Raw genomic sequence first — 24474 nt, forward strand, 5'->3', positions numbered from 1 at the left:
CAGGTCGTGATCTCAGGGTCCTGGGACAGAACCCCACATTGGCTCTCTGCTCTGCAGGGAGCCTGCTTGCCCTCTCTCTCTCTGCCCACCTCTCTGCCTACTTGTGATCTCTGTCAAATAATTTTTTAAAAATCTGAAAAAAAATATGAAACAAATTTAGACAAAATGTAAGGAAAATATTTTTAGACAATAGAAAATATACGGAAGTCTTTGGTTTTTGAGAAAAGGGAAACACATTATGGGAATCATCATTCATTTCTCCTTTATGCTTAGAGCACTCTATGAACCACTGCACAGAGAGAGCCCAAACAGAGAACAGTGGGAACACTGAGCAAAGGGAAGAGCTAACAGATATGATGACAACAGAGGTGGTTAGAATTTTCAGGACAGGGAAGTAAAGAGAGCAACTTGGAGCTGGAGTTCTGGAAATCTACATAGGAATTGCTTTGACTCTTTAGGCAAATAATAAACTCTAAATGACAATACAAGACTCAATAGGGTCTGACAAAGAACACACACTGGGGACTATAGGCTGAAGACAGATGCCAGAGATAAAAGTGTTCTTGGGATGTTAGTGTTCTAACAACCAGGAAAACCTTAAATTCTCTGGACATTCGGTTGAGGTCCCACAGAGGCTATCCCTTAGGATTAAATGTACCCCATCTATAAAGCAAGGGTTGTCTATAGATGTGTCCTAACAAACCTGAAAACCAAGCCTCAACAGGATCAAGATGAACCACCTGTAAATAAACTGCTTATTAAAGCAAACTCAGCATTTTTTAAAGGAAGATAGCACACACACACACACACACATACACAGCTTTAAACAATAAAGCACTCATAATGTCCTATATATAATCAGTTATCACTTTCACAAGAAGCAGAAAACAGTTACTGCATAAGCAATACAGGAAAAAAAAAATAAGAGACAGAGAGAGAGAGAAGAAAAAGAAGAAGCCATGGAGGGGGCAATGGAGAGTTTTTTTAATTGAAATAAAGTTTCAGTTATGCAAGATGAATTAGAGAACTGCTATACAGTATAGTGGCTATAGTCAACAATACTGTATTAAACACTTAAATTTTTATTAAGAGGATATGTCTCATGTTAGATTTTTAAAGATTTATTTATTTATTATTAGAAAGAGCGAGTAAAGGAAGGAGCAGAGGTAATGGGAAAGAATCTCCAGCAGACTCCCTGCTGAATCCAGAGCCCCATGCAAGGCTTGATCTCATGACCCTAAGACCATGATCCAAGCCAAAATCAAGAATGGGATGTTCAGCCAACTGGGCCATCCAGGTGCCCCTCATGTTAGGTATTCTTACCACAGAACAGCAATAAGGACAATAATGGAATACAGGGAACTTTTGGAGGTGATGGTATGTCTATCACTTCCTGTTAATGGTTTCATGGATATATGCATATGTCCAGACTCATCAAATTATAAACATTAAATATGTATAGTTTTATGTATTTCAATATAATTCAATAAAATGTTAAGGATAATGAAAGAAAAATTAATAGAGACCCTGAAATGGATATATATTAGATTTAGGAGACATTTAAAATGATATAAGGAAAGAGTATATTTGAAACTCAAGGAATTCTCTGAAGCTCCTCTTAAGGCTTGTGTATTCTAAGGTAAATTAAAAGGAATTTCAAAGAAGTATCTGGGTGGCTCAGTTGTTAAGTGTCTGCTTTCCACTCAGGTCATGATCAGGGTCCTGGGTTTGCACCTCATATTGGGTTCCCTGCTCAGAGGGAAGTCAGCTTCTCCCTCCTCCATTCCACCTTCTTGTGTCCCTCTCTTGCTGTCTGTCAAGTAAATAAAAGGAATTTCATAGCATTCCAATACAGGCAGGACCATTAAGACTCAGATTCTTTCAGTATTAAGTTTTAATTCAACCTTCTGCGTAAAGAAACTTAACCAATGTAGGTGCTGGCTGAGGGCAAAGTTAACCAATGTAGGTGCTGGCTGAGGGCAAAGGGAGCATGTAATGATTAATGGAAGTAAGCAGTAACAAATATAAATATAACATATATGAATTTTCCCTCCTAATTCCTAATCAGTTTTCAAATTGGATATTAACCAATTTTCACCCCTTTACAAATGACAATTTTTTTAAATGTAATATTAGTTTTGGCTAACACAGGTAGGTGAGATTAGAACTAAACAAGAAAAATAACAGACATCATTAAACAGGAATAAATATAGGACTGAAATGTGTTTCTCCTTTTGGGGAAAATGCTGAGAACCTTCTCTCTTTTCATTTATTTATTTATTTTTTTTAAAATTGGCTATTGTGAAGTAGTTTCTAAACTATAAAACTTACCAAGTTTATAAGTAGAGTTGGATGAATTTTTTACAAATGTAGTGTGTAACCACCAATAAAATCAATACATGAAAATTTTTATCACTTGAAAAGTTCCCTTTTCATAATGTTCTTCAAAAATTATACAAAATAGAAGCATATCAAATCTCATAAACATGGTAAAAATGAATATGAATATGTTGTTTTGTTTTAATGCCAGAAAAACATGATCTCTTCCTATATAAAAAGTAGAATTTTAATTCTGAAGTTCTAATGATGACTAAAATGCCTTTGCACTCCTTTGTCTACCTGTAAATTTTAACTTTTCATAAAGAATTTGATATTATCTAAATATTTTTTTTTAATTTCAATATTTGTGCTGACAAATGATATTCTATTTAGCAACTTTTTTGCAAGTGGAGTTTATACATTAATATTAAATGGCAAAACATTTTCATAATTTAACTGTTTGTTTTATCACATTTACTAACAAAAATGCAGATAAAGCATTTTTGAGGTTTTTTAAATTCAAAAGAAAATCACTCTGGTTGATAATCATATTAATATTTAAGATTAATTCAGGCTAATTGCACTAATCATAATATTTTGCTTTTATGTACTCCTTTTACTGCTATTTCACCTCGTCATTAAAATAACCTAGTAAAAATAAATATTTTGTCTTTATAGTTTTTATATTTTTAAATATTTTATTTATTTATTTGACAGACAGAGATCACAAGTAGGCAGAAAGGCGACAGAGAAGAAGAAGCAGACTCCCTGCTGAGCAGAGAGCCTGATGCTGGGCTCAATCCCAGGACCCTGGGAGTATGATCTGAGCTAAAGGCAGAGGCTTTTTTTTTTTTTTTTAATTTTTTTAATTTTTTATAAACATATATTTTTATCCCCAGGGGTACAGGTCTGTGAAGGGCAGAGGCTTTAACCCACTGAGCCACCCAGGTGTCCCTCTTTTCCTTTTTTTTTCCTTTTCTTTTTAAAGATTATTTATTTATTTATTTGTCAGAGAGAGAGAGAGAGAGAGAGAGAGCACACATAAGCAGGCAGAGTGGCAGCAGAGGCAGAGAGAGAAGCAGGCTCCCTGCAGGGCAAGGAGCCTGAAGTGGGACTCCATCCTAGGACCCTGGGATCATGGCCTAAGCCGAAGGCAGTGGCTTAACTGACTGAGCCACCCAGGTGTCCCTTTATTTTCTTTTCTTTCTTTTTTTTTTTTTTTTTAACTAGGCCCCATGTATAAGCCCAGTTCAGGGCTTGAACTTATAACCCTGAGATCAAGACCTGAGCTGAGATCAAGAGTTAGATGTTTAAACTACTAAGCCCCCCAGGCACCTCTCTCCCTGTGTCTGTATTTCCATATGTTCGTTAAGCTAAGGCCCAGTGATTATTTAACTTGAGCAAGACCTATGAAATGGCATGGATATCTCTCAGCATCTAACCTTTTTAATTTAAATATAGTTCTACTCTATTAGGATGCCAAATTTTAAATAAGTAATTAGTCATTGATTATCATAGTAACCAAAAAGTGAAATGTAATGCCTTTGTGGATTGATTGCATTTAAACTCTAACATACCCTTGGTATAAAATTAGCATCTTCAATGATTTGGCTTTCAAAATAATTTCAAGTCATTGCCAATATATCATTATTCTTCAAAGATTTACTGAAGATTTTTGGAGTGAGAGAAAATGCCAACATTTCATTTAAAATCTATCATGAATATATATTTTTTCCCAAGGACCTCTATTTCCTGATCCTGGGTTTTTCTTTTTCTTCTTCCAGTCTTTGTCCCTACCTCTTCTGATCTCTTTATTACTCAGCTCCCTCGCTTCCATATAACCTAATAAATGCACCATGAAATCTCACTCACAATTTGCTGGAATACAAAATGTATTCTAAACAAAACTGTATAGTGATTAAGTATAATATTCACACCAGCTGCTAAAAATATAAAAATATCTCATGTAAGAAGGAGGAGGCAAGATGGAGGAAGAGTAGGTGACCTCCTTTCATCTGGTCCCTTGAATTTAGCTAGATAACCATCAAAATACTCTGAACACCCATGAATTCAACCTGAGATGTAATAAAATATTATCTGGAATTCTGCAATTAGAAAAGTGACCACTTTCCACAATGTCGGAGGTACAGATATGTGAATCTGAGGGAATATATCAGAAGACAAACAGGGGGTAAGCCAGCTACCAGGAAGTGATATAGTCCTGGAGGGAAAAATTAGAAGCCTTAGAAATCTGCTCCCATGAGAGACATCCCTGCTGGAAAGGTGCTCAGTGGTGAGAAGGAGCAGAATTCTAAGTAAGACAGTGTGTTTTCAGGATCCCAGGAGTCACAGACATAATGGGGATGCCTGAACCAATAGAGTTCCCAAGCACGGTGGGGGGGTGGGGGGTGGGTACTAGTTATTGTCAATAAGCCCAGGAGCAGACTCTCAACTTTTCACCATAAACTACAAACTGAGGCTCTCATGTGACTACTCTCCTTGTGGAGACTGTGGAAAGGACAGGAACACATGCCTTCCTCTGGGAGGGGTGGAGTGGCCATGTGCATGACAGGGCAACAGCTTTCAGGGTGGGGCCCTGTAAAGGGCAATACCTGGTGATCCTCCACCTTCCTAATATGGGTAGAGTGGGTGTTCCAGGATCTGGGGACCTCTCTCTATGCTAGGGCTCCACAAATTATAGTCACATGAGACCCTCTGCCTTCTCCCGGGAGGATCAGTATGGGCAAACACCACAGGATTTGGCAGAGTTTGGCACACACAAAAGTGAATACCGTTTATCCCTGAAGGTTTACAGAGGAGACGGGACCACAATCTTTCTGTTCTAGGACTGGAGATTTGGGCATGGCCATTTTTATTTTGATCCTCTGAAGAAGCATGGAAACCCTTCAGGGAACAAAAGCCACACAGAGGACCAACTTACACTCAGCTGGGCCTCCCTGCAAGGGACATGCAACTCTTCCCAGGAAAAGACACCTGAGGAACAGCACAGCAGTCCCCATTTCCAGAAGCCTAACTAGAAGAACAGGTGCATAGTAAGTTTACAGGTCAAACAAGACTAAAAAATCCAGAACCAGGGGGAAATGGTATATAGAATTCAAGGCTTTCTGTCCCAGAATTTGTTTATCTTTCAGTTTAAAATTTTGTTACTTTTTTTTCTTTTTTCCCTTTTCAACTACTTTCTAATTTTATCAACTCTTTGTTTTTTTTTAAGTATTTTTTTAACTTTATTTTTTTTTACATTTACATTTTATAGACATTTTCTTCATTTTTGGTTTTCTTTCTCTGTATTCAACTTCATTTTTGTATAAATATATTTTTTTTAATTTTTTTTATTTTACAATTTTGGAAAATAGGGTCTTCTAACACACAGATCAAATACACACAGGACCCTGTATTTTTCACCCTGTGAGATTTTATTTTCTTTCTGCAACCCCCCCCCCCTTTTTTGTTTCATTTTTATTTTATTTTCTTTTTCGGTTTCTTACCTCTTCAGTTTTCTTTAGTGTTCATTTTGCTTCGTCAGGTTTGCTTGGTCCATTTCACTCATTTATCCATTCTTCTCTGGGAAACATGACTAGAAGGAGAAATTCACAACAAATGAAAGAACCAGATGTAACACTCTCTGTCACAGATTTAATTGATATGGATATAAATAAAATATCAGAGATAGAATTTCAGATAACAATTATAAAGTTACTAGCTAGGCTTGAGAAAAGCAGACAGACAGAAACTGCAAGAACATGCAACCATCAAGCCAGCCCAGCAAGAAATATTAATGGAGATTCTATAAGTGAAGAGAGAGCTTAAGAGTAGCATAAATAATAAAGAAATGAGGCAATCTACAGAAACAGGGACTTTACAGGTATGGCACTAAATTCATATTTTTCAATAGTTACTCTGAATCTAATGGGCTAAATGTTCTGATCAAAAGACACAGGGTATCAGATTGGATAAAAAGGGAAAATGTTTCCAAATACAGTCTAGAAGATACTCATTTTAGACCTAAAGACACCTCCAGACTGAAACTGAAGGTGGAGAACAATTTACCATGCTAATGGATATTGAATACAGCTGGGTTAGCAATCTCCACACCAGAAAAATTAAATTTTAAGCCAAGACTGTAGTAAGAGATGAAGAAAGATACTATATCATATTTAAAGGGTTTACTCAACAAGAAGACCTAACAATATAAATATTTATGCTCCTAATATGGGAGTAGCCAATTATATCAACCAATTAACAAATTAGTAACCAAAGTAAAGAAACGCATTGATAATACATTAATAGTAGGGGACTTCAAAACCAAACTCACAGCAATGTACAGATCATCTAAGCAGAAGATCAACAAGGAAAGAGGGTTTTTGTTTTTTTTTTAAAGATTTTATTTATTTACTTGAGCGAAAGACAGTGAGAGAAAGCATGAACGAGGAGAAGGTCAGAGAGAGAAGCAGACTCCCCATGGAGCTGGGAGTCCAATGTGGGACTCGATCCCGGGACTCCAGGATCATGACCTGAGCCGAAGGCAGTTGTCCAACCAACTGAGCCACCCAGGCATCCCGGAAAGAGGGTTTTGAATGGCACACTGGACCAGATGGACTTGGCAGACATGTACATAGCATTCCATCCTAAAGCAAGAGAATACTCATTCTTCTCAAGTGCACATGGAGTATTCTTCAGAATAAATTGCATCCTAGGTCATAAATCAGGTCTCAACAGCTACAAAAGATTGGAATTATTCCCTGTGTATTTTCAGACCACAGTGCTTTGAAACCTAAACTCAATCACAAAAAGAAATTTTGAAGGAACTCAAACACATGGAGAGTAAAAAGCATCCTACTGAAAAGTGAATGGGTTAATCAGGAAAATAAAGAGGAATTTTAAAATTCCTGTAAACTAATGAAAATGAAAACACAACTGTTTAAAACCTTTGGGATAGAGCAAAGGTGGTCCAAATAGGGAATTACATATGTTAACCTTACACCTAAAGGCACTGGAGAAAGAACAGCAAACAAAGCCTAAACCAAGCAGGAGAGGAGAAATAATAAAGGTTAGAGTAGAAGTCAAAGAAATACAAACCAGAACAGTAGAACAGATCAATGAAACTAGAAGCTGGTTCTTTGAATGAATTAATAAGATCAATAAACCCCTAACCACACTTATCAAAAAGAATGGACCCAAATTAATAAAATCATGACAGAAAGAGGAGAGATCATGACTAACACCAAAGAAATAAAAGTAATTTTAAGAACATTTTATGAGCAACTATATGCCAACAAAACAGTCAATCTGGAAGAAATGGATGCATTCCTAGAAACTTATAAACTACCAAAAGTTAAATAAGAAAAAAAAAAAATGAACAGACTCATAACCACAAGGAAAATGAAGCAGTAATCAAAAATCACCCAACAAAAAAGAACCTAGTGCCAGATGGCTTCCCCGAGATAATTCTACCAACATTAAGAAGAAGTGCTTATTCTACTGAAGCTAGTTCAAAAAACAGAAACAAAAGGAAAACTTCCAAAGTATTTCTATGAGGCCAGCCTTCTCTTGATCCCCAAACTAGAAAAAGGCCCCACCTCAAAGGAGAATTACAGACCCTGATGAACATGGATGTCAAATACTCACCAAAATAATAGCCAGTAGGATCCAATAGTACATTAAAAGGATTGTTTACTAGGACCAAGTGGGATGCATTCCTGGACTCCAATGAGGGTTAACATTCATAAATCAATCAACATGAAAGATCAAATTAATAAAAGAAAAGACAAGAACCATATGATCCTCTCAATTGACCCAGAAAAAGTGTTTGACAAAATACAACACCCTTTCTTGATTAAAGCTCACCACAATGTAGAGACGGAGGGAACATATCTCATTATCATGAAAGCCACTTATGAAAAATTCCCAATAATTATCATTCTTGACAGAGAAAAACTGAGAACTTTTCTCCTAAAATCAGGGACAGAGCATGATTGCCCACATTTACCACTGTTGTTCAACATAGTACTAGAAGTCCTAACCTTAGGAATCAGACAAGAAAAAGAAATAAAAGACATTAAAATAGGCACAGGAAAGAAATCAAACTCTCACTTTGCACAGATGACATGATACTTTATATGGAATAAACAAAAGACTCCACCCCAAAATTGTTAGAATTCATACAGCAATTCAGCAACATGGCAGGATATAAAATCAATGCACAAAATTCAGTTGTATTTCTCTACACTCAAATGAAAGAGAAGAAATAGAAACTAAGGAATAGATCCCATTTACAATTGCAACAAGAAAACATAAGATACACAGGTATAAACCTAACAAAAGAGTAAAGGATCTTTACACTAAAACTACAGAACACTTATGAAAGAAATTGAGAAAGACACAAAAAGATGAAAAAATATTACATGTTTACACATTAGAAGAATAAATATTGTTAAAATATCTCTGCTACCCAGAACAATTATAACATTCAATAAAATCCCTGTTAAAATACCATTAACATTTTTCACAGAGCTGGAACAAATACTCCTAAAATTTTTATGGGAACCAGAAAAGACCTCCCAATAGTCCAAGGAATACTGAAAAAGAAAACCAAACCTGGGGACATCACATTGCCTAACTTCAAGCTTTATTATAAGGTTGTAGTTATCAAGAACAGTATATTATTGGCACAAAACAGACACTTAGGGGCGCCTGGGTAGCTCAGTGGATTAAGCCGCTGCCTTCGGCTAAGGTCATGATCTCAGGGTCCTGGGATCGAGTCCCGCATCGGGCTCTCTGCTCAGCAGGGAGCCTGCTTCCCTCTCTCTCTCTGCCTGCCTCTCTGTCTACTGTGATCTCTATCTGTCAAATAAATAAATAAAATCTTTAAAAACACACACACACACTTAGATCAATGGAACATAATAGACAACCCAGAAATGGACACTCAACTATATGATCAACTAATTCTCAACAAAGCTGAAAATAATATCCAATGGGAAAATAAACAAACAAAGAACAACAAAAACAAGAACAACCACAGTCTCTTCAATAAATGGTGCTGGGAAAATTGGACAGCCACATGGCAAAGAATGAAACTGGACCATTTTCTACAACATATAAAAAGATAAACTCAAAATGGATGAAAGACCTCTATGTGAGACAGGATGCATCAAAATCCGAGAAGAGAATAAAAATGAACTATTGGGACTTCATCAAGATAAAAATCTGCGCCACAAAGGAAACCATTAATGAAACTGAAAGGCAACCTACAGAATGGGAAAAGATATTTGCGAATGACACATCAGATAAAAGGCTAGTATCTGAGATCCATAAAGAACTTAAAAAAGTCATCACCCAAAAAAACAATCCAGTCAAGAAATGGACAGAAGGGCACCTGGGTGGATCCGTGGATTATGCCTCTGCCTTTGGCTCTGGTCATGATCTTGGGGTCCTGGGATTGAGTCCCACATCGGACTCTGCTCAACATGGAGCCTGCTTCCTACACTCTCTCTCTCTCTCTCTCTGCCTGCCTCTCTGCCTATTTGTGATCTCTCAAATAAATAAATCTTAAAAAAAGAAAAGAAATGGACAGAAAACATGAATAGACATTTAAACAAAGAATACATCCAAATGGCCAAGAGACACATGAAAAAATCCTCAACATTCCTTAAGATCTGCGAAATACAAATCAAAACCACAATGAGATACCACATCACACAATCAGAATGGCAAAAACTAACAAGACAGGAAACAAATGGTGGTGAGGATTTGGAGAAAGGTGAACCCTCTTACACTATTGGTAAGAATGTGAACTGGTATAGCCACTCTGGAAAACAGTATGGTGGCTCCTTAGGAAGGTAAAAATAGAGGTACCCTACAACCCAGCAAGTGCATGACTGGATATATACCCCCAAAGATACAGATATAGTGATAAAAGGGGCACCTGCTCCCCAATGTTCATAACAGATATGTCCACAATAGCCAAACTGTGGAAAGAGCTGAGATGTCCTTCAATGGATGAATAAAGAAGATGTGGTGTGTATATATATATATATATATAATGGAATATTATTCAACAATAAGAAAAGAGGAATACCTACCATTTACATTGACATGGATGGAACTGGAGGGTATTATGCTAAGTGAAATGAATTAACCAAAGAAAATTATCATATGGTTTCACTCATATGTGAAATATAAGAAATAGTGCAGAGAATATTAAGGGCAATGAGGGAAAACTGCAAAGAAATCAGAGAGGGAGATAAACCATGAGGGACTCAATTCTGGGAAGTAAACAGGGTTGCTGAAGGGAAGTTATGTGGAGGGATGGGATAATTGGGTGAAGGGCATTAAGGAGGACATATGATGTGATGAGCATTAGGTGTTATGCACAACTTATGAATTACTGATGTACTATGTGTTGGCTAAGTGAATTTAGATTAATAAATAAAATAAAATAATAAAATTAAATAATAAAATAAAATATAAAATAAAATTTAAAAGTTTTTAAAAATCCCACATATAATTATATCTAAAAGAAATTAATCAGTGCTTCTATTATTATGGAAATTCATGATGGAATTACTTACTTGCCTAATGAGCACCTTTATTTGTCTTCACCTCATATTTATTGAGTAAGAGCAATAGGCATCATTTAACATTACTATTTATCCAAATACAAATATTATATTTACTATCTCACAGTTTATTTTGGTCAGGAGTTTGAGTACAGTTTAGCTATATATGTACTATAGTTTTGTAAAACTATAATGTAGGTATTAGCTGGGAATGTGGTCACATTGAGGTTTAACTGAGGAATAGCATGCTTTCAAGCTCACGAATGTTCACAGCATTAAGGATTTTGCCAGCTCTTGGCTGAAGACTGCTGTAAATTTTTAACTGACAGGTCTGATTGCTTTCTTAAAACCAGCAAAGGAGAGTCTCACCTGAAAAGGTAGACATTACAATTTATATAATATAATCTCATACATCTCATCACCTTTATTGCATTCTGTCATAAGTAAGTCACAGTTCCCACTGCTTAGAAGGACATGAACACTAGGAGCTTCAATGATGAAAGTAACCATACAGGCTCTCTGTCACAGTTGAACTCCATGTTCTAGTATTATAGTTGAATGCTTTCAAGAAAGCACATGTAGGGCACCTGGGTGGCTCAGTGGGTTAAGCCGCTGCCTTCGGCTCAGGTCATGATCTCAGGGTCCTGGGATCGAGTCCCACATTGGGCTCTCTGCTCAGCAGGGAGCCTGCTTCCTCCTCTCCTCTCTCTGCCTGCCTCTCTGCCTACTTGTGATCTCTCTCTGTCTTAATCACTTCTCAATAAACGTGAGATCCTGTTGAGCAAAAAAAAGAAAAGAAAGAAAGAAAGCACATGTATTCCAATAGAAATTTGTCCCATGGTTTTGATGAATGCTAGAGTTAATTGTCCCCAAACATTATAAAGACATAAATAAATAAATAAATAAACAACAAATGTGATGTGTTTATAAAATGAAGAAAACCCATTTAAGCAGAGCTATGAGAAAATAATTTTTCAAAGGATAATTGTAAAATGGAAATGAAAGTCACTCTTCTCCTACCTGAATCTAACTGGCTTCATAAATATCAGCAGAATGGATACAGAACAAAGCATTAAATGAGAGTATTAATCTTCTATTACTAGCATACCAAAGTGCCACAAAATCAGCAGTTTAAAACAATACTCCTTTATTGTCTCCAATGTGTATGCCATGACTCTGCACAGCATAGCTCAACTGGTTCTCTGATCTAGACTTCACAAGATAGAAATCAAGGGTCAACAGGACTGTGTTTCTTTTGGAGGGTATGAAGAAAAATCTCCTTTCAAGCTCATGTAGGTAATTGGTCTAATTCAGTTTCTCATGGTTTTAAGACAGGTTTCCATTTTGGCTATTGGTTCAAGGCAATTTTCACTTTTCAGAGGCCACCCACATCCCTTGGCTCCTTTCCACTTTTCTCCCTCTCCAAAGCCAGCAGTAACCACTAAGGGGTCAAGTCCTTCTCATTCTGCCACTTTCTCTGATCTCTTCATCTGCCTCCTTAGTCCTCTGCTTTGAGTCATGTAAAGATCTTGGATTTTAAGATTTTGTGTTATTAGATTGGGCCACACCAAAATAATTTCTGTATTTTAAGTACAACCATAATTACATCTGAAAAAATTCCTTCTCCAGTCTAATTTATTCAAAGATTCTGGGGATTAGGGCATAAGTGTCTTTTCTGGGGGTGTTTTTTTAATCACAATAAACTATAAAATGACAATAAAGTCATGATGGGATTTATCTTTCTTTAAGAATAAAAAAAAAGTTTCTAATGTCCCATAGGAAGTATAATCTGATAATCTAAATAAATGGGAGAGATTTACAAATTTTTAAGAGTTTTTGTAATCTCAGTTTTATCCAAGAAAGTACAACTTTCCCAGAAGTCTGTTTCATTATAACTAATGTCAGCAACAGCATTATTTTTAGTGCAGTGGAAATATAAGCTGATTATAAAGCATTTTGGCATCTCCTCTACAATCTTTGAGCAGTCATTGGATTTAGGAGAAAAATGTTGAGGAGGCCAAAATCCTTTCATGCAAAATTATTTATTGGCTTGGCAACCCAGCAATAGTCAATATTTCATAAAAGCAATACCAAAATTTTTGCTTATAGAAATTGAGAGGTATTTATTTTTGTTGATTTTGTTTCATCCATGTTCTTACAGATATCACATAAGCTTGTGTGTTGAAATATTTTGTGAGTTCATATTCGGTGAACTTTATATAAATTGTCAACAATATGTCACTTCAGGATGTGCTTCACAGAACAAAGTTATATATTCACTGACCCTGAGAAGGATGTCAACAAACAGCAATAATAATGGTTTATCTTATTTAAATACTTCATTTATAAAACACTATGTTAAGCACTTTCATGAACTATCACACTTAATCCTGATTGAACAGTGGGCATATTGTTCTAAATATGAATATGAGAAAACAGTCTAACTTGTTAAAATTCATACTACTGGTACCTAATAGATCTGGATGTCAAACCACGAATATCTATTTTTGGCACCTACGAGCTTAATTTTTATTTTAGATCCCCTATACACACACAATCATTCATGTACAAAAGTATACATCTAACATCAAAAGGTACACACTACCAATACACACGAAAACTTAAAGACTTCAGTGTTTGTCCCTAGCTCGGATGTAGGTGAACTAATGCTAAAGATCAACAAAAATGCTAGAAAAATTATAATTGGTTTTAGAAATTCTAAAGCTTTATTTTCTTTTATGAGACATTCATATTCATGATTTTTCTTCTATTATGTTTCAGTTTTGAAGTAAAATTGATGCTGCTACTTTTTATAAGACCTCTGATTACACCAAGTTAGCTTAAAGTGAAGCCATGATTAAGATATGTTGATAAGGCAAAATGCAGTAAATTACAAATTAAGTTATATTACCAGTTCTATAGATTCTGGGTAACTTGAGGGGCATTTTTTTAAAAGAGATACTAAATGAGTTCCTGAAGGTTTGAAATATTTGGGACAAAAAAACACTGGCTGAACTCCAATATATCAGATAATTGAACTTAGTTCCTTTATTGGAAGTAATTAGAACTAATTTGCATAGATAAGGTCATTTGAACAACTTTCTGGTGGAAAATAAAGCTAATTGAGATTAATGACTCTTAAACACATAGCTCCTCTACTTAGCATATCAAGACAATATTTCCTGGAGAACAGAAAATGCTTCAGGATTTCCCTTAGGAAAGTAGGGGTAAGAGGCCATTTATTCTTTCACTCATTTTGTCACATAATATTGTTATGTTTCCATAGTAATGTCAAAGTTATTTTACAAAACAATTTTTAAAAAAACCTTATCAATATAGCAATTTTTAAAAATTTTCAGTGATTTCTGTGTTTAATTTTTTATATACATTCATTTCTCACGTATAACTCCTACAAGTTTGATTTGATTTTTCTCCTCTTTTAAAGATGAACAAACTGATGTTTAAAGAAAAGAAGTTCCTTACTAAAGATTATATACAACTAGTAAAACAGTCAAGCCAGGTTCTGAAATCAAGTCCCTTCAACCTGTAAAACTATTTCAAAGCCTAAATCAAAATAAACAGAATGAGACACATATAATTTATCATATGTAATTTTTCTTTTTGGTTTTGTTCTTATTATACTTCATACCAAATAAAAACAGGAAATAAAAATATGTATTTATTTTGAGCAGCTGTGTGGTATATATAGATATAAGAAAACATGAACACATTAAGATATTTTTAAAACTGTTTCAGATTCTCGATTTTGTCAAAAATTCCAGTAGTGATTGTTTAGAAAGAGAGAGTAATATATTTGTTCCACCTGCAATGTTTGGGTCTGTATTTACTTTGAACAAAATTGGTTCTATGACAATGTATTGATTAACTGACCTTTCACTAAATCATCCCATTATAAAGATAATTGATAAGTAAATCAAATTGAATCTGTTAAGTCTAAACTAGGATATAAATTCCCCCCATTCATAGAACACATATAGGCAATGTAATGAACTGAATGACTAAATGTGACCTAATAATTAAAAGCAAAAAGAAGACTGATACTCTGTGATAAGCTGAACTGGGCCCTGTGTCCCACTCTACATTCCTATGTTGAAACCCTAAACCTTGGTATCTCAGGTTATATCTATTTGGAGATAGACACTTAAAGAAATAATCAAAGTAAAAGGAGGTAATTGGGATGAGTCCTAAACCAATATGACTGGTGTATTTATAAGATGGTGAAATTAGAATTCATAGACAAAAAGACAACATATATGTGCATGCAGAGAAGAGGGACAAACACATGAGGACACAGTTGGAAGGCAGCCATCAGCAAGACAAGGGAGGCAGGCCTCAGAACAAATCAAACCTGCTATCACCTTTATCTTGGTGTTACTTTGTTTCCTAAACTAGGCAAAGTAAATTTCTGTTCTTGAAGCCATGATATCTCTGGTATTTTATTATAGCAACCCGAGAAAGGTATCACATAGTCCCTTCCATTAAAGTCAAATTCATTTTCCAATGAAACTGATAATTGTACACATTAGAGTCTACAGAAATCTGCCAGAAAAGATTTATATTATAGAAACTGTAGGGATCACATTATAAGGTTCTCCCTAGAAATAAACCATTATCTTGTTAAGTGACAGGATTTTCAATCCTTCCCTTCTTTCTCTATGGCCTTCTGTGGGTGGTGTTTTCCAAAGTCATTACTGCTATATGTATCCAAAAGTTTCTTGTGATGCTCTGATTGTAAGTTTGATACTTCCTCTGGCTAGTGTAGACCATCCTTAGTCTTATGTTAGGAACAGATGAGTAAACCATGAGATTGTGGCAAAGGGAAAAAAATAGAGCAATTAAAGCCATTTTGGCAACTCAAAGGAATGGTGTTCTAATTACCAACTGCTACATCATGCACTACCCTAAAATTTAGTGGCTTAAACTAATAAACCTTTATTACCTCACAGTTTCTGTGGACCAGGAATTCAGGTGTTCCTTAGCTGGGTTCATCTAGCTCAAGGACTTTCACAAAGCCATGATGTAGATACTGCCCAGCACTGCAGTCATCTCAAAACTCAACTGAGGAAGGATTGATGTTCACTTTTTTTTCCTTTGTTTTTATTAGACGATTTTTTTTTTTTTTTTTTTTTTTTTTAGTTATTTGACAGAGAAAGAGAGAGAGAGAGCATAAGCAGTGAAGAATGTTGAAACCGATTCCACATTAAAACCTGTTAAACCCCTAGGGCCTGCCTGGGCCTGCTTAGCCATAGCAACTCCATGTTGCCTAGGTAGCCATTTTTTTGTTTAATAAACGCCTCAGCAGTTACTGATATTGGTTCCAGGTAACTGTTGCTAAAACACACACATAAAAAAAGGCCAGACAGGTGTAAACAGCCAATCAGCCAAAACCACATATATAGAGGTCTGTGATTGTGCCCTAAAAAATAGCCTGTGAGGCCGAGGGGTGGTCGCTCTCTTTGGAGGTGGCCCTGGCCAGTCAGTCTGACTTCTAATGCTTGGCATAGAATAAAGCTTTGCATAACTTTCACTTTGTCTCAGTCTCTTTCCTTTGATAATGGACCCCATCAAAGAACAGCAAAGGGAGAGGGAGAAGCAGGCTCCCCTCAGAGCAGGGAGCCTGATGTAGGTCTGGATCTTAGAACCCTGGGATCATGACCTAACCTGAGGAGAGAGGCTTAACCCATTGAGCCACTCAGGTGTCCCTTATGTTCACTCTTAAAGCAGCTATTAATTAGAATTAAGTTTCTGTTAGCTATTAGCAGAAGACATCAGTCCTTGCCACGTATCTCTATAAGGCTACTCAAAACAAGGCAGCTAGATTATAGTCAAAGATACTGTATATAAACTTCAAAGTTGATAAGAGACTGGATCTTATTTTATTTCACCACAAAAAAGAAATTATCATAGGACTCAGTAGAGGTATTAGCTAACTCTGTGATGGTAATTACATTGTAATATACAAATGTATCAAATTAACTCATTGTATACCTTAAACATATAGAGTGTTATATGTCAATTATACAAAATTATTGTTGACCAAATGGTAGAAGAAAACCCTAAAACACGCTATTGAAACAGCATGGGATGGCTACTATTGCATAAGTAAGACAAAAGACAGTAGGAAAATCAGTGGTGTCATAAGTAACTGACCTTAGAAGTTAGAGGAAAAGGGTCAGGGAAGACATAGTTTTGAGTAGTGTTGGCAAGGAAGATCTTCCTCTGACCTACAAGGTCCTTCCAGTTAGACTTAGAATCAAATTGACAGATTAACAGGAGAAAATCACGTTTGATAGGGGAATCCACACAGACATGAAATTCCGAAGACAATGAAATAACATGAAGTTTGTATGAACTAAGGAGAAGAGTAGGGTCTGAGGAAACAAAGTGAGAAAGACCATGAGCAAGAAGGGAAAGGAGATGTTTGGAAAAACAGAGATTGCCCTATTTTGCAAATAAATATCTTGGGTAAAGGGAGTCTCTCTTAATAGCTCTCTTCCTGATTTCCTGATTTCCTTTGTATTATAAATGTAGCCAGTTGAGTGGAAGACAGAAAACTTTTCCAGCATCTGCTGGGTTTTAATTACTTTTAATTCAAAGTAATCTTCATGCCAAAGTGGCCCATCTTGGGGTAGCCTGCCAGGGGCCCCTGAGTACTTTATGAGTACTCACTCATAAAGGAGGTGTAGGAATTGAACAAATTGAGTGGACTAGGAAACAGGAATACTTTTTATAGATAAAGAAGTGTGAAATTATCTATTAGATTATCCATAGTGACACTAACATCATGAAATAGTTTTGATTTTTTTCTTCCTGAAAATCAAAGCAATTCTGATGTATTTGATTTGTGTGATAATCATTTTTCAAAATCATAGTTCTCCACATAGTTATTACAGACATATGTTACTTCTCATATTAAGCCTGTTTCTTATGAATAAGTTTGTGCAGTAACTTTAATGGAATCAAATAAATAAATAATGAATACAGTAGGTCAAAGCCTAGATCACAGAAATGTTTTTAATTAAAAACTATGGAATTACAATTTTCTTACATTATTTTCTCAAAATAATTTCTATAATATTCTTTTCATTTTATATTATATTTGATTATATTAATGCATTATCTACTATGAATATTTTTATATATCCTTCAATATACAATTTATCTCTAATTGAAATGTGGTTAATTATGTTAATGAATTAATGAATTGGTTAATTAACCTAATTTGCCAAAAATGTTTCAGTGATTCATGGAGCTATTTGCAAACAACTGTGTATTCAGCTCTTTCAAGCATTTCTTTTTCTTTAACAGCTTAGTGAATTGATCTCCTGAGAGCAGAGTGTGACATATTTGGTTTTAAAATAAGAAAGTAAGAAAAGAAAAAGGAAGAAAGAAAAAAAAACCCTGCATTTTGAAAACCTGGCACCTATGGTCTGGCTTCTGAGACTTTAATTAAAATAATAAAATTTTATTGATCCCATGATTACTTTATATATTTTGTTGCTTTGTGTTTTTAATTACGATGATTGAAAACTGTCTACAATGCTTTATTTATCACAGTAAGTAACACCAGATGTTTGAAGTAAACAATAATCAAAGGATATGTGGATTATCCTTCCTTTACATAAGAATTGGGATTCCATTTTTTTTTTCTTCCTTATGCCCTTGAATTCATAGGTGTGGTTTAGCAGTTATTATCCTCTGTCCCCTACAACATGCACGGATAACTACAAACCCCACATGCTAAGCTAATTAAAACATATTATTTTTTTCTCTAGTTTTCTCAATGCTTATGCAATAAGCATATTTCTATATTTCTCAATGCTATGCAATAAGAGGTAATAATATGCATAAACTAATTGGTGAAGTTTATCATAAGTTTAAGCACAAAATTATGAACAGATCAGTTTCATGTTTAATAATATTTTATAATGGATGATGCATGAACTTTGAAGTTAGGGAAATCTGAAGTAATGTTGGGCTAGTGCCTAGACCTGGCTCTTCCTCCTGTAAGTTACTTAATTATTACTATTTTTTTAAATTTTTAAACAGTAAATTAGGAAAAATAAAATTTATGTGATAGCTGTTATAAAGATAAAATAAAATAGTATACATAATCATTTAACACAGAGACTTGAATAATAATAATGTCATTAATGTTATTATTTTCTGACCAGCAACAATATAAGGCCCAACTATGTGCTTATCAATGTTTAGTACAAAACATAGAAATACACAATTATATATCTCAGGTGCTTATGAAATATTTTAAAACAACAGAATAAATACATGTATGCAATAAAATGATTATTCATAAGACTTCTTTGGTAAGACAAATTGAGTGGATTATCAAATTTCATTGAGATTTAGAATAAGATCGATGGATTTAAGTGGAAAAGTTCAAACCCCCCCCTCTCTCTCTGTCACTCTCACTCATATTTGTTTAAAGTTCCAAGCTCCCTGAGATAGCTTGTTGCCTAGGAACTTCAACTTTCCCATTAATAAAAGGAAATGTATTAATAAGAAGAAATGTATTGAGAAGAAAAGTGAAAAAATATTATCCAGTGGGGAGAATACAGGGTGCTCTTCCCAGGATTCCCTGTTTAATGCACAGTGAAATTCAGAGGGTAGTAATACACTCAATGAAGAACAGTAAGAAACTGGACACCTGGGTGGCTCAGCTGGTCTATTGACGACCTTCTGCTCAGGTCATGATTCTGGGGTCCTGGGATTCAGTCTGCAGTCCCAGTACTCTGCAGGGAGCCTGCTTCTCAGTCTCCCTCTATTTGCCACTTCTCCTGCTTGCGTTCTCTGTCAAATAAATAAGTAAAAATCTTTTTTTAGAAATTTTTAAAAAATAATTTTAAGAAACTGAATTAACACCTAATACTAGAAGAATTTTGACTACATATGTAACGGTAAAATGGAGAACTCAAGAAACATTTATTAAATACTTAATGAAGTTCTCTTATCAGGTTACCAAACAGAGTTAAAGCACAGAAATGACTGTTTAAGGCATGCAACAAAATAATCTCATTACTAAGCATACATTTTATTTTTTAAATATGTACAATTTTAACCTCAAGCTTGTGCATGCCTAGTAATGTAAAATTGCATAGATGAACCCTTAACTATAACGTATCTAACATATATAAAACAAATATATATAACACACTTAACATAAGGCCAGTAGAGACTAATACATTAATTAAATAAATAAATGTTTTCAAGTTTTCTTGTAATAGTATCTCTAGACAATTTTATAAATATAAAGTTCACTTCTGTGACCTTTGTACTTATAATTAATTTTATAAATTTTATTCTAAAATTTAAAAAAAATTATTTTATTTTTGAGCTTTCTAAAGCTGTTTAATTAAAGAATGACCATTCTGACTGGTGTGAAGTGATATCTCATTGTGGTTTTGATTTATTATTTTGAATTATTATTTCCTTGATGATGAGTGATGTTTAGCACCTTTTTATGTGCCTCTTTGCCATCTGTATGACTAATCAGGCACCCCCTTTTTTAATTGGATTTTTAAATTTTAATTGAATTGTTTGAATTTTATATTTTTGGATATCAACCCCCTAACAGATACATCTTTGGTAAATATCTTCTACCATTCACTAGGTTGCCTTTTTTCTGTGGGTGATTTTTGTCGGGCAAATGCTTTTTATTTTGGAGTAGAAAATCACCTCACACCAGTTAGATTAGCTAATACCAAAAGACAAGACAAGCATTGGTCAGGATATAGACTAAAGGGAACCTTTGTGGACTGTTGGAGGGAATAAAAATCAATGTGACCATTGTCAAAATGTATGGAGGTTTCTCAAAATATTAAAAATAGAAATACAACATTGTCCAGTAATTTCACTGTTGGTATTCACTCTAAGAAAATGACAATACTAATATGAAAAGATGTATGTATTCCTATGTTTATTGCAGCATTATTTACTATAACTAAGATATGGAAGCAAAACAAGAGTCCATGAATAAATGAATGTATAAAAAAGATATTGTATATATAAACAATGAAATATTACTCAGTGATAAAAAAAGAATGAGTATTTGCTACTTACAACATGGATTGACCTAGAGGGTATAATGCTAAGTGAAATAAGTCAGAAAGAGAAAGATGAATACTATTTGATTTCACTTATATGTGGGATCTCAAAAAAATAGAACAAATTAAAAAGCAAACAAAAGAACGATAAAAACAGATTAATAAATACGGGGAACAAACTAGTTGTTGCCAGAGGGGAGGTGGGTGGAGAATTGATGAAATAAATAAAGAGGATTAAGAGCTACAAATTTTCAGTTATAAAATAAATTAGTCATGAAGATGAAAATTTTAGCATAGAGAATACAGTCAGTAATATTATAATAACATTGTGAAGTGACTACATTCATCATGGAGAGCACAGAGTAATGTATATAATTCTCAAATCAATACGTTATACACCTGAAACTAATATAATAGTGTATGTTAATTATATTCAATAATTCAATATTATATTCAATAATTATTTAATAATTCAATTAAAAAATATCTAGATATTATAAGGTAAACTACCAAAAAGTCAGCATTTACTTATCAGTAAAAATTAATAATTCTGTTATATGCTCCCAAGAGAAAAATATATAGTTGGATGCTGAACTAGTTAAAAACAAAAACAAAAACAAACAAACAAAAAAATCTTTGTCTTTTGTTAATCAGATATCAATAATTTAAATGCTAGTCTAGTTTTATTGACTCATTAAGTAAATATTAAATCAAACTTTTAAATTACTTATAACAAAATTATTAACTAAGTGATCTAATATTTCACCGAAATATAAATTATAAATTTTGAGGACAGTTGTATTTGTAATAAACTAAATAGTTTGTTTCATAAAATTTTATTCTACTTGAATAATATTATTTCACTTATATTACCTTTTGAAAAGTTAAAATTACTAGAAAAACATAAAATAAAAAGTCTAATAAAGGAGAAACTCAATCTCCATAATAATTAGGTATAGCATTACTGTTAACAGTACATATATATATGTATATATTTTTTAAAGATTTTATTTATTTAACAGACAGAGATCACAAGTAGGCAGAGAGGCAGGCAGAGAGAAAGGAGGAAGCAGGCTGAGCAGAGAGCCTGATTCGGGGCTCAATTCCAGGACCCTGGGATCATGACCTGAGCCAAAGGCAGAGGCTCTAACCCACTGAGCCACCAGGTACCCCAACAGTACATATTTTTAACAGTACATATTTAATATTTATTTTTAAAACCATTGTTACAATAGAGCAAAATATCAATATACCAAAGAGTGTAATGTAGATTATCTAAAGTAACAATTAACTGGTATTCTAGAAAAAGGGCATAAAATAAGGAAACAGAATTTTTTTTTTTTCCCCTTTTATTGCTCTGGTGTCCCAGGAAACACCATTCAGTCCCACAGATGGGCTTATCAGTGTCCCAAGGTTAGAAATCAACTCCATGTTAAGCAGTCCATCTTTAGGGAAGGTATCTAATTAATTTGATAACAAAGCATCAGATTAGTGCTATCTTATGCCCCATTCTGACTAAAATATGAGCTTTTGCATTGCTTTATCCTACATGTTGTTTTCCCTAGCTTGAGATATTGATACCCTCATTTACTGCATCCATCCACCCACTGAAGTTTCAGTCCCTGCTGCTGCCTTCTGCGCTAATGACTCATTGAAAAATCCCACTAAAGGACTTATAAATTAGTCCAGTCTTCTGCAGATTAGACTTCATTTCCCCCCCAATATTACATAAAAATATTCTTAAGATGAGTTGTTTTGCATGCCCTCACCTTTTTATCATTTCCTTTTCTACATCTCTTTATTCCTCCAACCTCAAAAAATCCAATTGGTTTAAAATATTCTTCATGATTTCAACATCTATGAAGATAATAGCCAACATCTTGGTTTCTCTGTACCTTTTACTTCATCACATCTGAATTTTTTTTCTTTCGTCACCTCAGTGCTACCCCTCACTCTTCCCTTAGTCATTTCCCAGACATTGTCAACCACATACAAGTACACCACCTCAGAAAATACCATTTGACACATTTTCCTCTCTCAGTAGCATCTCCTAACTTACCAGCTATTTTCTACTATTCTCATGTCAAAATTTCTTCAACTTCTTGCTGATTTTCAGTCTTTATCAACCATTCTCCTGTGGCCTGTCTTTACTCCTTAAACATCTTGTTTTTCATAGTCTACTGCAGTAGTCATTTCATTGCAAGTAGTTTTTCCTCATTTTCCCTCTACATGCTAATAACTATATTTAAACTAAGATTTTTATTCTAAGTTGAAGAATACAGCAAGAAGATCTGCACCAACACAGATGAATGCATCTGTAGAATACACAACTATGCTGACCACTTTTTTTTTTTTTTTAAAGATTTTATTCACCTATGTGACAGAGAGAGATCACAAGTAGGCAGAGAGACAGGCAGAGAGAGAGAGAGGAGGAAGCAGGCTCCCCGCTGAGCAGAGAGCCCGAAGCGGGACTCGATCCCAGGACCCTGAGATCATGACCCGAGCCCAAGGCAGCAGCCTAACCCACCGAGCCACCCAGGCACCCTATGCTGACCACTTTTGTTTCAGGTTTAAAGCCACAGATTTCCACAGAGCTTTCTGAACTGAAAATACTGTGTTGCTCCTGTAGATTAACTTTCTCACTCTGGTAAAACAATATCACTTTAACATCCCCTTATTATCTTGCTTTCAGTCAATGACACATATTTAAAAAAAAAAAAAAGTGGGGGGCCTAGCTATTCATACAAAATCTTCATTTGGGTATACTATATCCCTATTTAGACTTCCTTTTCCTCTTTCTGCTTGAATTCAAACTTTTAATTTTTTCACTATATTGCAGTTACTCAAAAATCTCACTCTTGCACTATCTCCTTTTGCATTATTGTTTTTATCCTGTTGTATACATGTTAAGTTTAGCATAAATACAAAACCATTCTTAATTATGCTATGTCTACGGCCATACCACCCTGAACGCGCCCGATCTCATCTTAATTATGCTAAAACTTATAAAACATGTTTTACTGTAGATACCTCTAACAATTGACCAATTATATGTTCCACTTAATAAGCAGTCTCCATAAAAAGACTGTTTTTTTTATTATTTCTAATTCTTCATGACTAATATGTCTTCTCTAATCAAATTCCCATTCTCTTGTGACATTATTCTATTTAAGTCCATGAATAACTACTATCTGTACTATAAAGCACCATTTTTTCCCTATTCAAAAAATTTATTTTAAAAAATTTTATAGAAAAACTATGCAGAAGATCAACAAGGAATAGGAGACTTTGATGACACTATAAACTAACTGATTTTAGTATTTTAATTATTATAGTTTGATAAATGTATGCCATTTTCTTTGTTGTATTTGTCTCATACTTTGTATACTCATTATTTTATTTGCATAAAATGAAATTTTCTAATGTTTTTTGATTCCTTTAGTCATTTTTCACTATATATATATTTTTTATTTTTTTATTTTCAGCATAACAGT

The sequence above is a fragment of the Mustela putorius genome, unplaced genomic scaffold, assembly GCF_011764305.1.
Source record: "Mustela putorius furo isolate JIRA1106 unplaced genomic scaffold, ASM1176430v1.1 tig00000460_pilon_pilon_pilon, whole genome shotgun sequence".
NCBI lineage: Eukaryota > Metazoa > Chordata > Mammalia > Carnivora > Mustelidae > Mustela > Mustela putorius.